The sequence below is a fragment of the Octopus bimaculoides genome, chromosome 5 (assembly GCF_046866305.1).
Source record: "Octopus bimaculoides isolate indiv1 chromosome 5, ASM4686630v1, whole genome shotgun sequence".
Classification (NCBI taxonomy): domain Eukaryota; kingdom Metazoa; phylum Mollusca; class Cephalopoda; order Octopoda; family Octopodidae; genus Octopus; species Octopus bimaculoides.
In genome coordinates, this window is record NC_142932.1 from 101895829 (window position 1) to 101910655 (window position 14827).

At 35.7% G+C, this 14827-nt stretch overlaps 1 pseudogene; it reads right to left on the reverse strand.

Annotated features, from left to right (window-relative positions):
* Nucleotides 1–1451: 1451 nt before the first annotated feature.
* Nucleotides 1452–1569, reverse strand: LOC128247960 (5S ribosomal RNA; annotated as a pseudogene).
* Nucleotides 1570–14827: the final 13258 nt, after the last annotated feature.

Genomic DNA, 14827 nt, shown 5'->3' on the forward strand with positions numbered 1-14827 from the left:
GAAGTGTTATCCTGTACATTGTTTTGTCTTGGTATAAAAGATGGGCTACAGCAAATATTCTGCTCAATACCACAGATTTGTTTGTCAGTTGTTTGACCTTAACCAGTTGAGCATGTCTCTTGGTGGCTGACGATGTGTGCATCTCTGATCACGAGCAGAAGTAGTGGTGGAGCATCATAGCCATGTGTTGAGAGGAGTTATTTGGGGTTTGAATAATTCGCCTTTGGAAACATGGGTGTTTTGCTCAACATCCTTAAACAAACCTTGTTCAGGGACCTTTTGAGCGGGATGGGCTACTCGATCTGAAAAAAATTCTAACTAGGCCCCACCTGCGAGGTCATGCGCTGTTTATCTCGATATGAGATCACCATGTCGCGCACATATGGTTGTGATGCATGTGCCTGGTGTACCCTTATCAGACGGGTAGTCATGATGGGTATATTGGGCTTTGTATATTTTACCCCAGTGTCACTTTGATGGCATGCACTGCTCTCTCACTCAATAATAATAATAATAATAATAATAATATTCAAAAGATAGGGCTTATGAGAACTGCCCATATCCTACGTGAAATACTACGTAATCTCAAATTTTAAAACAAACTCGTAATTTTTCTTGTTTTCTTAAACATTCTCTAGAACAAGACTATGTGCAAAGCCAAATATATGACATCCTAGTCATAACACCAACAAGAGCTTCTAACTTGTTGTCTCTTGAGGTCTCTGGGTGAGACTTGGAGCCAAATTGTAAAAATGCAAAACAAAAGTCAAACATAATAATAATAATAATAATAATAATAATAATAATAATAATAATAATAATAATAATAATAATAATAATAATAATAATAAAAATAAGGCAATACAGCAATACGGTAGACAATTACAGGCCGATATCCTGCTTGCCACTTACGTGGAAAATATTGACTGGAATAATTGCCGAGTCAATGTACGGACATCTGGAAAAAAAAATGGAGTCCTGTTACATTAGCAGAATGGGTGCAAGCGTAAGTGCAGAAGTACCAAGGTTCAACTCCTGGTAGACAAAACTGTACTTAGAGAGTGCAAGAGGAGGAAAAGTAACTTAGCCATGTCATGGGTCGATTATCGTAAGGCGTACGATGTGATCCCACATTCTTCGTTTATGGAATGTATGAACCTATGTGTTTTTGCATAGAATGTTGAGTGATTGCTTGGAAAAAGACAAACGAAATACCTATTTCGTTATTGCCCACAAGGGGCTAAACATAGAGGGAACAAACAAGAACAGACGAACGGATTAAGTCGATTACATCGACCCCAGTGCGTAACTGGTACTTAATTTATCGACCCCGAAAGGATGAAAGGCAAAGTCGACCTCAGCGGAATTTGAACTCAGAACGTAACGGCAGACGAAATACCGCTAAGCATTTCGCCCGGCGTGCTAACGATTCTGCCAGCTCGCCGCCTTATGCTTACAGCACCTAGGTTTCCCAAGCGGTCTCCCATCTAAGTACTCACTAGGCTCGACGTTGCTTAACTTCGGTGATCAGACGAGAACCGGTGCTCTCAGCGTGATATGGCCGCTAAGCATTTTGCCCGTCGTGCTAACGATTCTGCCAGCTCACCGCCTTACTTTTCAATAATAATAATAATAATAATAATAATAATAATAATAATAATAATAATAATAATAATAATAATAATAATAACCCTTTCTACTATAGGCATAAGGCCTGAAATTTTGTGGGGTGGGTCAGTCAATTACGTCAACCTCAGTGTATAACTCATTTCATTGACCTTAAAAGGAAGAAAGGCACAATCGATCTCGGCGGGATTTGAACTCAGAGCGTAGAGACGGACGAAATGCCCCAACAATTCTGTCAGCTCGCCGTGTTATTTTTCGGTAATAATAATAATAATCCTTTCTACAACAGGCACAAGGCCTGGGTTTTTGTGGGGAGGGGCACAGTCGATCACATCGACCCTAGTACTTGACTGGTATTTAATCTATCGACCCCAAAAGGATGGAAGGCACAGCCGACCTCGAACGTAAAAACGGACCAAATGTCAACTTTACCTTTCATTTTCTCAAGGTCGATAAAATAAGAACCAATGAAGAACAGTTTCTTTATTCTTTTATTTTTTCTTTTATTTTTTCTTTTATTCTTTCCTTTGACTGTGGCCATGCTAGAACACCGATTCAAAGGATTTTAGGCGAATGAATCGGCCCCCAAGGAGTGATATTTTAAGCTTAGTATTTATTCTATCGGTCTATTTTGCCGAACCGCTAAGTTATGGGAACGTAAACACACCAACACCGGTTGGCAAGCGGTGAAAGGGGGACAAACACTAACATACACACACATACACATATATATTCGAGAGACTTCTTCCAGTTTCCGTCTACCAAATCCACTCACAGGGCTTTGCTTGCCTCGAGACGGTAGTAGAAGTCACTTGTTCGAGGTGCCACGCAATGAGACTGAACCCGGGACTATGTGGCTGGGAAGCAAGATCCTTGCTGCACAGCTACGTCTGCACATTATTATTATTATTATTATTATTATTATTATTATTATTATTATTATTGTTGTTGTTGTTGTTGTTATTATTATTATTATTATTGTTCAGTAGTTTTATGTTTATAACGTGCTTTCACTTCACTACCGAGCGCAGCTCTGTGCGCCTTGGGTATGTGCTGTGGTTTGCTGTGGTGCTCTTATGTTTACTGTATTGAAAGTGTTTTGCGTAGAATGTGTGCAGTACCCAGTAGTGCAATTTTCTGTATGTTATATATATTTGTAAGTCCTGGTATTTTTGTTATGTATTTGTCTGAATATTTTTTTATTATACCTAAGGCACCTACTATGATAGGAATTGTTTCTGTTTTTAGATTCCACATTCGAGTTATCTCTATTTCCAGGTCTTTGTATTTTGAAAGTTTTTCCATTTCTTTTAGAGAAACGTTGTCATCTGCTGGTATTGATACATAAATTAGAAAGCATTTTTTTTCTTCATGATCTTTGACAACTATATCTGGTCTATTTGCCTTAATTTCTCTATCTGTGTGTATTGGCATATCCCAGAGTATGGTTGCTTTCTCGTTTTCTGTGACCTTTTCTGGCGTGTGTTTATACCATCTTTTTTCTGTTGTTATTCCATAGTGTTGGCATAGCTTCCAGTGTATATAGGTCCCAACTCTGTCGTGTCTGTGAATATATTCCTTCTTAGCCAGGACTGGGCAGCCAGAGATAATATGATTTATTGTTCCTTGTCGATCTCCACATATTCTACAGTTACTTGTTATATTTCTTTTCATTATGTGTTTTTGGTAATTTCATTATTATTGTTATTATTATTATTATTATTATTATTATTATTATTATTATTATTATTATTATTATTATTATTATTATTATTATTTTATGTTTGACTTTTGCTTTGCATTTGTACAAGTTGGATCCAAGTCTCACCCAGAGACCTCAAGAGACAACAAGTTAGAAGTTCATGTAGGTGTTATGCCTAGGGTACCATATATTTGGATTTGTACAGTTTTGTTTTATTATTATTATTATTATTATTGTTATTATTATTATTATCATTATTATTATTATTATCATCATCAATTTTAAAAATAATTATAAGGATTCACATATATGAATGCACGCTAAAATGAAAGTAGGCCTATGCTCTCTGTGTGCGCGCGTGCACACGTGCGTGCGTGTGTGCGTGCGCGCGCGCGTGTGTGTGTGTGTGTGTGTCTGTGATTCGTCTACAAGGAAACGTGTTGAAGAGCTTCGGATGAAAGTATGCGAGTATGTATGTCAGTCTCCCAAGGGAAAGTGACCTGAACGCTTGAATCAATAGTGAGAAAACGAACAGCTGTAATCATGAATAGGTGAAGTGTAAATTATGAATGAAAGACCGACTCATGAGTCTGGCATGACGTCACTTAGAGAAGCGGAGTTTTCCGATGGCAACGCCGACGATTCTCTCTCTCTCTCTCTCTCTCTCTCTGCTTGCTTTCAAGTGTATGAATGGTTATTTGTGCGTGTGTATGCGTAGCAGTCTGTTACATTCTTCGGCATTCTTTGGCCGTACGTTCACGGTGCAAGAATTTGAAGTATAAGATGTGTGAATGCGTTGCTAAATATCCGTAGTTTTACTTGACATGTTGCAATAAACTACTATGCGTCTGCGCGCACGTGTGTGTGTGTGTGTGTGCGCGTGTGCGTGGGTGCGCATGTGTGCGTGTACATGATATATACGATAGATACAGTAGCACATATTCACATTCACATTCACACAAATCTCTAAGAATCAATCAATCACTCTTTCCCCATCATTCTCTTTCTCCGTCTGTCAGTGTCTCTCACTCTCTCTCTTTCTCTCCCGCTCTATCTATCTATCTATCTATCTGTCTGTATGTCTGTCTGTCTGTCTGACTATCTATCTATCTATCTATCTATCTATCTATCTATCTATCTATCTATCTATATATATATATATATATATATATATATATATATCTTTCCTTTCCTGAGCGTCCAATAATACTATCCATATCACGTCCTCACTTTGTTTTTTTGTTTTTTTGTTATTGTTTTTTTTAACTATATATATATATATATATATATATATGTATGTATGTATATGTAAGATGCGATGTGTAAATTGTCGCCATTTTATATTTTTAATTTCGTGCATGCGCATATTTGGTTTTCGTTTCTATCAACTTCACCGTATAGTAGGGTCAGTTGGGTACCGACTGTGAGAAAAACGGCACCATGATGCAATTCACTCTGTTAGAAATTTGGAAACGACATGCTGTACTACTTGGCATTCGCGTCGGAAGCTCCAATACGAACATTTCAGAATGTTTGGGTGTCGATCTGAGGACAGTGCAATCTGAGGACATGTAGCAAGAGTGATAAAAATCAAACATCCAGTCAACATCATGGTTTCTGGAGTGATTAGTAGTGATGGCGACGTTATGCCTCCATTCATCTTCTTACACGGCCTCAAACTCAACACGGAGGCCGATATCAAGTGCTTGGAGAAGGTAGTGCTGCCCTGGGTCAAGTAGGTGGCTGTTGGAAGACCTTATGTCTGGTAACAGGACATTGCATCATACCACACAAGTAGGAGAACCCAGTCATGGCTGTCAGACAATTTCTGCGACCAAATCACCTCTAACATCTGACTACCTAACTCCCCAGACTGCAACCTCCTTGATTATTATGTGTGGGGCGCAGTTGAGCGAGAGACCAACAAAACTCCTTAAAAAACACAAAAGATGAACTGAAGGCAAGTATTATGGCAGCTTTCACTAACTTGAAAAAGAAGACAGTCCAGAAGAGTTGCGGGAGATTCCAAAGTCGTCTGGAGGCCATGGATGAAGCCAACGGTGATTTTATTGAAAAAATTTACTCTTTAGTATTTCAAGACATTTTTATGTAATTTTGGTAAATGTATCTGTTAAAATGTGATGTCAGTATTATTTTCATTTTTGCTTTATTTAGATGACAATATATTCACTGCACCTTGTATATATATATACATACACGCACATGCACACACGCATGCGCGTTTAAGAATATAAGCATTTACAAATGCGTGTGTATTTGTGTTTGCGTGTATGTGTGCATATATTAGTGTGCGTGTGTGTGTGAGTGTGTGTCTGTGTGTGTGTGTGTGTGTGTGTGTGTGTGTCTGCGTGTGTGTTTGTGTGTGCGCATGCTTGTGTCTGTGCAAACTCTCATAAGCCCGGTAAGGAAACACTAGCTACTCTTCATTAGCAAAAATCATGTTATGCTCCATTTTGCATATTAACTTCATTCAAGTCAATGTTCTTTGTTTCAAAATAAAATCCAGTACACTCCTCTTTCCCTCTCTCTTCACACACGCACATATGTACGCGCGCGCGCACACAGCCACGTAGACACACATACACACACACACACACACACACACACACACACACACACACACACAAACATATATTTATATACCGACACATACATACAATACATATCATGAAACATTTCGTTGTTTACTTATCTTTACATACATACATATAACATAGATACATACATACATACATACATATATATATATACCGGAGTAAGCACATAATAAAACTGTCCGATGAACGGGAACGTGAAACTCAGAGTAACAGTCTTTTGTTATATTTCTGTTGCTTTTAAATAAAGTGAACCATTTCAACGATGCGTACTGCCTTAATTCTTCGAAACGCCGGTGTTTTAATGGTGGCAGCTGATGAAGGAGATATTTCTATGTGGCCTGCTTGTTTGTTGTACCTTGTTTATCATTTTGTACAAGTTCTTTTGCCACGTCATGTACCCAGTTATGTATCTATATGTACATGTAGATGAAGGTATGTACATACATGTACATATATATGCATATACTCTTATATTGTTTATATATATATATATATATATATATGTATATATATATATATATATATATATATATATATATATATATATATATATATATATATATATATATATATATATATTAGCAGAAATACCCGGCGTTGCCCGGGTTAAAGAGAATAATGAAATCTAAAAGAGAATTCCAAAGTTTTGCAATTCGAGGAAGAAAGATACTACCTGCGCAGTGGGATCATTTGAAGGCTGCCACAATGTGTAGAAGCTTACGAGGTAGCATCAAAATGATCTCGGTCTAAGTCTGTATCGCGTCAGACCGTCAATCGACAGTACTACTGCGACGTTTTGAATCGCTTGGTGGAGGACATTCGGTGAAAGCGCCTGGATCTGTGAAGGGCGAAGAATTAAATTCTTCACGACAACAATGCATTCTGTCACCGAACTCTTCGAGTGAGTTTCTTGCCGAAAACGACATCCGCTCTATTCGCCAGATGTAGTACCTGTGGACATCCATCTCTTCTCCAAGATCAAAATACATCTCAAAAGTCGCCATTTTAATACCATTGTCGACATTCAGAACGAATCACAGAAGGTCCTCGACTCACGGAAAACGACTTCTAGGTTGTATTCCGAAAGTAGCAGTAATGCTGAGACCGCTGTATTGCTGTGCAAGGTGACTCTTTCGAAGGAGAGTGACGTTAAGATTTAGATAAATGAGTTTATTCTTTATTAAACACAACTAGCCCGGGAACTTTTTGATACCACAGCAGTGTATGACCACGTTCGATAGTCTGGCCGATGTTGTTGGCGCTTCGTCGCTTACGACGTCGAGGGTTCCAGTCGATCCGATCAACGGAACAGCCTGCTCGTGAAATTAACGTGCATGTGGCTGAGCATTCCACAGACACGTGTACCCTTAACGTAGTTCTCGGGGATATTCAGCGTGACACAGTGTGACAAGGCTGTCCCTTTGAATTACAGGCACAACAGAAACAGGAAGTAAGAGTGAGAGAAAGTTGCAACCATCCCCTGCCGGAGCCTCGTGGAGCTTTGAGGTGTTTTCGCTCAATAAACACTCACAACGCCCGGTCTGGGAATCGAAACCGCGATTCTATGACCGGGAGTCCGCTGCACTAACCACTGGGCCATTGCACCTCCACAGTCTGGTCGATACAGTGACATATACGTACGCATGTCTACATGCATCATTAAATATGAGGATAAATGCAGCAAATGTAAAACACAGAACTACTTATACAATGACTCCAAATGCTTGCACATATACACATATGCATGCAGAACTAATTTACTGATGCTTTTGAAATTCCAATGAAGGAGGCTTGGATGTAGATCAGAAACCAGCTGTTTCTCCATTGTCGAGAAAGAAATTTAGATATTAAACTAAGCAGTAACCTATTGGAATTAGCCAGAAATTCGGCAGCAAGAATTCTCAATAATTAATAAAACTGATCATCCATTAACTATGCCTTCTGTGAAAAACACAAACTTATATATATATATATACAGAAAAACACATATATGTATATCTATATATACGTGTTAGCATATATGTGTATACATAGATACATAAATACATAGATACCTAGATATATGGATATAGGTTTGTAGACACACAGGTACATAACATATATATATATATATATATATATATATATATATATATATATATATATATGTATGTATGTATGTATGTATGTATGTATGTATATCTACTATGTACGTCCAATTGATTTTTGCTGCATTTCGCTTTGTTGCTTTGTTCTTGGATTTAGTTTATATGCATCCATCCATCCAGCCAGCCAGCCACACATACATATCTATATGCCTGGGTGAGTGTGTGTGTGTACGTGTGCGTACTTGAATGTATGTATGTATGTATGTATGTATGCATGTATGATGTTATGCTAAATTCATTCTTCCCCTTAGCTGTGTTGTATTGTATTATAGATACATATATATGTATACATATTTACGTACGTGCGCATGTATATGTGTGCGTGTCTAATAGAAGCGTGCATGTGTGTATACAAACTGTTTGGAACTGCCTATGTGTTCCTCATGTTACCTAGTTGAATTATTTGTAATTTTTTTCCAATCGTAGACAGAATTGTGCTTCAGTGAATCAGGCTCCTATTTACATACATACATACATACATACATACATACATACATACATACACGCACGCACGCACGCATACATACATACATACATACATACATACATACTGTTGTAATCCAACGTCAGACTGTTATAACGTCCACCCCGGTATAGGAGTATAGTCAGTTAGACAAATAAGAAACGACTATCTATGACCGACTACACCGACAGCTCGACGTCTCAGTCTTTGTAACGAGTAACACACACCACTCGTTACGTGGCAGAGGTGTTCCATTATTACTATTATCCCCAAACATCTCCCTTTTCTTTTTAGGGGTTTAATTTTATTTCTTTTTATAAGCAATAATTTTTACATCACCACACGTCCAATTTTTGAGATTTTTTTTCATACAATTACACGTTTAATATTCTTTTTGTTTGGTATACACTTCCAGGAACTCCGTACATTATCTTTTTCTTTCTCTTCTGCGTCTGGTTTCAATTATTTGTAGTGGCGTTGGTACTTGAAAAGTACCATATAACCATTCCATTGTTTTCCTTTTCCATTCCCTTGGGTTCGCGAATCTTTTTATAGTTGGTTCATATGTCTCTTGTATACCTTTTTCTTTCTTTTACCAAGTATAGCATTTTCCTCAGGCGTTTGGTAATCACAACATCTTCCCAACTTTGTTTTCCGTTCTTATATGCCCTAACAAATACATTTTCACCAATTTTGAAATATCTTGCTGTATTATCCATTGCAGTTTTTTTCCCTTTTGACCATTTGTCGAAGACTGATTTTATTTTCCTCTCAAATATCAGCTCCACTAGTGACACACCTACTGGTGTGCTTGGATTTGGAGTCACACGGCATAATCTTAAGAATTGTTTTCGAGATACCTCATCCATGACTTCCTTATTCAAATTTCTTAGGGTTCTTTTGAACGTATCGCAAAGTGCTCTGCTTGTCCGTTAGATATGGGATGGTATGGCCCGTAGTAACATCTTTTACAGCGAACGTTTTACAAAACCTTTTTAAACTCAAAAGACACAAATTGCGTTCCATAGTTAGACACTATCTTGTCTGGGACGCCAAATCTCACGGACATCTCATGTAGAAAATTTGTCGTAATTGAAGATGTTGGCTTTTTTCACTTATACATTTCTGACCATTTAGAGAAAGTATCTACCACCATTAAGTGGTATGAACCGTTTAAGGGACCAGCAAATCGATGCGTAGTCTCGACCACGTAGTCTCGATACACACACACACACACACACACATATATATATATATATATGCATGTATGAATATGTATGTGTATATATATATATATATATATATATATATATATATATAGGTGAGAAAGTTGGTATGTGAAAGCACGTGGTTGGATGTATAAAAGATAAACAATAGTCAAAAAACTACAGAAGGCTGGTGTTACATGGTTAAAGTATATATTCAAATTGTTATGTCAGAAAATTGGTATAAAATTTTAAGCATATAAACATTGTATTTGGAGAAATAACCGGTTTCGTGTTGTCTTTTCAAATTTCTCCACCTGTATCGTAACATGTCTTTGCTCCAGTGTGTAAAATGGAGTTGGAGTAAAATGGAATATATATATATATATATATATATATATATATATATATATATATATATATATATATATACAAATATATATGTGTATGTGTTTGTGTTGTGGTGAATTTTTGGGCACTTGTTTAGAGAGGGAAAATGGAAAAGAGAAAGTAAGAAAGAAAAATGAAAAAAAGAAAAGGGTGTCTTATATGGAACCGCTGAAACCGATGTCTGACAGTACTTTTGGTTAGTTGTCAGGTTGCCTAGCTGCAGAAAAGAGAATATATCAAATTGTTTGGGATGGTTTTTAAATGTGTCTTCGATATTCACGTGCATATATATATATATATATATATATATATATATATATATATATGTGTGTGTGTGTGTGTGTGTGTGTGTGTGTGTGTGTGTGTGTGTGTGTGCGTGTGTGTCCCCGAGCGTCCAGTAACACAATATCTGTATCACGTCTTCGCGTTGTTGTTTTTGGGTGTTTTGTTGGCGTTTTTCTTTTTTTAACTCACTATATATAGCGAGAGAGTGAGAAGGGGGGGGGGAGATAGATAGATAGATAAATAGATAGAATTATGAATATATTTGAAGTGTGTTTGATATTGAGACTTTTCCCTTATTCAAGTTATTCGTAAATCTCTTCGTATAGTTAATCTCTACCATATGCATTGAGTACATGTTCCTTTCCTCTTGAGAGTCAAATATACATACACGCATATTTTATTTACACACGCACACACACATACGTGCATACATACATAAATTGCTGTGTTTACCCGCGTGCGTGTGTGTTTGTGTTTTTTTATTTTACTTAGATACACCTTGTGCCCTCACTACGCTTTTCACGATTTTTGTATGTCAAGAACTACGTTGCCGAACAATCTTTATTTCCTTAAGGAAGGAAGGTGCTATATGAGAGTGATTTTAACTGCTGTTTTTCACAAGTCAAGCAACGGCATAAAATATTCTGCTTTAGTTCGTTATATAGCTAGGTCTTGTGTTTGCTTATTTATTTTTAGCCCATGATATTTCCTCAAACTTTTTCTGTCGGCTGCCATAGCATAGTGCAGTCCGACTGAAAATTTCCTGCTTTTTTTTTCTTTTCTACTAGACGCGAAAATATAAAAGGTAGATGTGTTATTTCAATCTCTATATATAACAACTTTTCATTTGATATTAACATTAGTTCAGAGTTTCACGTAGGTCTAGAATATTTACTTTGTAAATGACTAAATTTTATTACAAGCAAATTCGAAATTTTGGATATATTCATATATTCTTATATTCTAGTTTCATATCCCCTTGGAATTACTTGAATTCACAAAATTCTCTGCTTCAGTTTTACCGACACACACTATCATCAATTTCCTAGTGTTTTCATAGGCCAGTTAATGTATAATTCTGTGCATTTACTTAGAGATTCCATCGTCATCACTTTTGGTAAATACTATGAATGGTATACTTTACTAACGAGGACTAAAACACAACTGAAACGTAGCCGAAGGAAACTCTAAGAGTCGATGAAAAAATATGAAAAGAATTATAGCAAGTAAATCATTTTTTTTTCTCACTTCAATTATACCTACAGAGTATTTTAATTCTGTTTGTATTCTTCACAGGGTGTCCATAAATTATCTTTACATCTTTCACAGTTTATCGTCTCGATGTCTAGATGTGCTGCGTGCAACCAATGGAACCCACGTGGAAGTGTTCTGATATTTTAAATAAAACCTTATTTATTTGCCTACGTTTACGAATAAACGCTGCTGAGTTAGCCATATTTCTTTTTTTTTTTTTTTTCAGAATTTTTCAAATCGATGTAGTTTTCTATATCGTCATTTTACTTAACCACACAAAAATAATTTTTTATGGGTTTTAAAACAGAAATGGTGTAGTTACAAGTGAAATGACAATTGTAAAAAAGAGAATGCAAAATAAATACGTAAACTGATTTTATTAACTGAATTACCTTAAAGATGGGACGATTTGTGTGCTCATACTGCAGGTTTCCGCTCGTACTCCAAGACAAAAATTCGCACGAGTCTCGGCTCGTACAGTAAATTATCCATACAATGGTGCACTCCAGTAGCTCATACGTTGCATGGAGACGATTTTCTATGTGTAGCTTCGCTAGATTGCTTCGAGTTCTGCCGTTAATTTTATATTTTGATGTGACTATAGTTGGGAGCAGTTGTCCAAGCGGCCGAGGACGTATGCTCTCCAAAAGACCATCAGAGTCTCCTTTTCTCTTGTTCTGAAAGTTCGGAGGAGCCATCCAGCTAACCGTCTGCATTCTATTACCAAATCGGTAATACGCACTTGGAAAGATGCATCATTGCTCATGTCAATGTCCAGGTCAGGCACTGATTTTGGTTCAGGGATTGCAATTTCTCCCGGGCCAGTGTATCCTGTCTACATGTCGTTCAACTTTATGTGCTATTAGCGCAGGGCTTGGAATTTTCCTGCATTAAACTGCATACTATAGTTCTCAGCCCACTTGTATATTGCGTCCAACTCCAGTTGCAGATATGCAATATTTCCAGGATTTTGTATTGTCTGAGAGACTTTTGCGCCACATGTATAGCTGGCAAGGGTGGCTATCGAGCAGCTGAGGGCATGTCTGAGAGGGCCACTATGAATGTCAGGCCGTAACCAATCGAAAGCCTTATGTCTATAGAACCAGTTAGTTTCTGAATAGATTCATGATATTCGTGCTCAATACTTTCCACACAATACCTTTAACTAGAATGTAATAATATCGTAGAGTATTAATGTATTGTTTCTTGACGTGCTGATATATCTCGTGGTGTGAGGCAGAACGTACTAAATCTTCCCTAAAGTTCAACACCTCTAAGGGGAGAGGAACAATTTCCAGTGAGTGGATATCTACGATATGCGAATAGGCAAATTTACATAATTTTCTTTTGCATATGACATTAAACCAATTAATGACACCAGTGCTGTTGTTCCATTGCTTTAACTTTATAGCTTATGTAATTTTTCATTCTATATTATCTAGATTTTTTTTATTTATTATTTTTCATGCATACTACACCTAGTTCGTTCTTAATGTTTATCTATCTGCATTTAGAGTTTCAAAAAAGTTCTTCATGTCATCCTTTAGTATAATGTACGGTTGTCTTTCCATTTATATGTAAATTGATCACGAAACAAGTGTTGATATTTTTTGTTGATATTTTTTCCGCGCATGTTTTTGTGATGTCATTTTCTATTCAGTCCATATAATACATAATATATATGTAATGTATATATATATATATATATATATATATATATATACATATATATATATATATATATATATATATATATATATATATATATATATATATATATATATATATATATATATATATATGTGTGTGTGTGTGTGTGTGTGTGTGTGTGTAATGTATATATATATATATATATATATATATATTATATATATATGCATGTATGTATACATATGTATATATGCATGTATATATATATATATATATATATATATATATATATATATATATATATATATATCAAATATATATAATATATATGCATGTATATTATATTCATTATTATTTACTTTTTGTTATTACTATTATTATTATTATTATTATTATTATTATTATTGTTGTTGTTGTTGGCAAATATGTAGGTATTGTTATGCCTGCATAAAGATTTAATATCTAAGTGTAGAAAATATTTCTATAATGTCTGAACATCACCTTTGGTAGGGAAAGAGGGAGATGGGGCTAATGCCTATGAACTCTGTTCGAAAGTTTTATAATTCTTTTTTATTTGTGTTGGCCATATTTAGAAGTTCTGAAGCCAAATATTTATCATTATCAGCGGCTACAAGATGAGTATAATTATGCACGCTATTTGCAATCATTGTAACATCCCATTGTATAAGTTTGTCTTTGTTTGCTTTACGTTCCCTGTCATATCCGCTCTGTCTGATGTCCTTGTGGCAAATAAAGGAATATTATATTGTCTGTCAGTTGGTGTGTGATCTTTTATATTCTATTCATACATGATTGTTTTATTCAATGTTTGCTATTGGTGTTTTTTCTTCGGCATATTCATCTTTATTATTACGTACGTATATTCACACATATACATAGATACATACATACATACACACACACACATATACACACACACACACACACACACATATATATATATATATATATATATATATATATATGTATATATATATATACACATACATCCACACACACACACACACACACATATATATATATGTATATATATATGCATATATATGTATGTATGTATATGAATATATACATTCATATATATCCATATATATATACACACACATATATACGTATATATATGTATATATACACATATGTGTATACACACACACAGATATATGCATACGTACATACATACATGTATATATATATATGCATACATACATATATGCGTCTGTATGCATGTGATTATTATGTAAATATGTAGGCATGTGTTTGTGTGCATGCATGTTGATATGAATATATGTAAACTAGGTTTGTGAGTGTTCCAGTGTATGCGTATATGTGTATTTTATATGTTATCGTTCATTTTTCTCATTATTTGAATTGTTCCTTTCAGACTACCTGGTTTCTAATCCGCCAAAATATAAGAAGCTTCGTGATTTTTAATTTGGATTATAACGAAGATAAAAGTTCCAACCTAAACT